Source organism: Trachypithecus francoisi, unplaced genomic scaffold, assembly GCF_009764315.1.
Source record: "Trachypithecus francoisi isolate TF-2019V2 unplaced genomic scaffold, Tfra_2.0 Lachesis_group3, whole genome shotgun sequence".
NCBI lineage: Eukaryota > Metazoa > Chordata > Mammalia > Primates > Cercopithecidae > Trachypithecus > Trachypithecus francoisi.
In genome coordinates, this window is record NW_022681468.1 from 149,901,033 (window position 1) to 149,903,689 (window position 2,657).

General features: G+C 47.5%; 1 pseudogene; it reads left to right on the forward strand.

The window, feature by feature from the left end:
- Window positions 1–568: 568 nt before the first annotated feature.
- LOC117069285 lies at window positions 569–1,410 on the forward strand (annotated as a pseudogene).
- The last annotated feature ends 1,247 nt before the right edge of the window (window positions 1,411–2,657 follow it).

Genomic DNA, 2,657 nt, shown 5'->3' on the forward strand with positions numbered 1-2,657 from the left:
AAACAGAAAGTAGAGTGGTGGTTGCCAGGGGATGGTGGGGAGGGAGGGTAAATGGGGAATTAGGGTTTCGGTCATGCAAAATGAAAAGGTTATGGAGCTCTACTGTACAACAGTGTGTATGTAGTTAATATCGTGCTGTACATTTTTTTTTTTTTTTTTTTTTTTTTGCGACGGAGTCTGGCTCTGTCTCCCAGGCTGGAGTGCAGTGGCCGGATCTCAGCTCACTGCAAGCTCCGCCTCCCGGATTTACACCATTCTCCTGCCTCAGCCTCCGAGTAGCTGGGACTACAGGCGCCCGCCACCTCGCCCGGCTAGTTTTTGTATTTTTAGTAGAGACGGGGTTTCACCGTGTTAGCCAGGATGGTCTCGATCTCCTGACCTCGTGATCCGCCCGTCTCGGCCTCCCAAAGTGCTGGGATTACAGGCTTGAGCCACCGCGCCCGGCCCGTGCAGTATATTTTTAAATTGTTAAGAGGGTAAATTGATGTTACATTTTTTTTATCACAAAACAAAAACAAAACCGTGGTCTAGAAACATCCTGTCTTTCTTTGCCACGTCTACTGTGAGAATGAAGACCATTTTCAGCAATCAGACTATCGACATTCCAGAAAATGTCGACATTACTCTAAAGGGACACACAGTTATCGTGAAAGGCCCCAGAGCGGCCGGGCGTGGTGGCTCAAGCCTGTAATCCCAGCACTTTGGGAGGCCGAGACGGGCGGATCACGAGATCAGGAGATCGAGACCATCCTGGCTAACATGGTGAAACCCCGTCTCTACTAAAAAATACAAAAAACTAGCCGGGCGAGGTGGCGGGCGCCTGTAGTCCCAGCTACTGGGGAGGCTGATGCAGGAAAATGGCGTGAACCCGGGAGGCGGAGCTTTCAGTGAGCTGAGATCCGGCCATTGCACTCCAGCCGGGGCAACAGAGCGAGACTCCGTCTCAAAAAAAAAAAAAAAAAAAAAGGCCCCAGAGCAACCCTGTGGAGGAACTTCAATCACATCAACGTAGAACTCAGTCTTATCGGAAAGAAAAAAAAAAAGAGGCTCTGGGTTGACATATTTGTAGTCATGTACAGAACATGATCAAGGGTGTTACACTGGGCTTCTGTTACAAGATGAGGTCTGTGTATGTTCACTTCCCCATCAACATCATTATCCAGGAGAATGGGTCTCTTGTGGAAATCCGAAATTTCTTGGGTGAAAAATACATCTGCAGGGTTCAGATGAGACCAGGTGTTGCTTGTTCAGTATCTCAAACCCAGAAAGATAAATTAATCCTTGAAGGAAATGACACTCAGCTTGTTTCAAATTCAGCAAGCCACAACAGTTAAAAACAAGGATATCAGGAAATTTTTGGATGGCATCTATGTCTCTGAAAAAGTAACTGTTAGGCAGGCTGATGACTAAGATCTAAGAGTTGTCCAGCTACAGAAACAAGATGCCAGATGGCTCCTAAAACCTACTTGTGATATTTATTTATTTATTTATTTTTTTTGAGGCGGAGTCTCGCTCTGTCGCCCGGACTGGAGTGCAGTGGCCGGATCTCAGCTCACTGCAAGCTCTGCCTCCCGGGTTCACGCCATTCTCCTGCCTCAGCCTCCCGAGTAGCTGGGACTACAGGCGCCCGCCACCTCGCCCGGCTAGTTTTTGTATTTTTAGTAGAGACGGGGTTTCACCGTGTTAGCCAGGATGGTCTCGATCTCCTGACCTCGTGATCCGCCCGTCTCGGCCTCCCAAAGTGCTGGGATTACAGGCTTGAGCCACCGCGCCCGGCCAACTTGTGATATTTAAATGATGCAATAAAAGACCTATTGATTTGGAAAAAAAAAAAAAAAAAAAAAGAAGCATCCTTTAATGCTGTTCTGGATGATGTTCCTCAAGCTGTATCCTCCAGCCAGGTCCTGGAAGACTTATTTTCCAGGTTTCTTCTAGAAAAGGAATGTAAAACTGAACTTTCTAGACACTTCAAGAACTGGAATGATAGAAGAGAAACCACCCGATATCAAGGAGTCAGGTGTGGTGATACAGGGACTTGTATTTTTGAGTAAGGACACGACACCACAGAGAAAGATGGCAGAGAAGAGAGTGTCTCCTGAGGGCAGGGAGGAGGCAATGCCAAGAGGAAGCTACCCGCAAAGAAGGGCACAGTCATGGGACTAGAGCACTGTCCAAGACTGGCCACCAGTCCACAGGCTGTCGAGTAGCACGGAAACATACAGTGAGGTCACCAGAACAATTGGAAAAGCTACCACGTCGGGGGGCAATGTGAGCAGCTGGGATGTTCAAAAGATTAGTAGGGGAGCAGGACAGAGAGGAGTCTGCACTTCTGGGAATGACAATGCCGTCTTATTGGTCTTAGAGTCCGCTAAGGGCTACACACCATTTAAAAACACTAACTGGTAAATTGCTTGATATTTGATCTTTGAGGGGGTCAAAGTGAATCACTACTTTCTGAGTCCTTTGAGACAGACTTTAAAGTTGAATCCTCTGACATTTCGTAGGTTTTCTAATTTTCATTATGACAATTATAGGCCTGGCCACAGATTTAAGAAAGAATATATCGGCTGGGCGCAGAGGCTCATGCCTGTAATCCCAGCACTTTGGGAGCCTGAGGCTGGCGGATCATGAGGTCAGGAGATCAGAACCATCCTGAC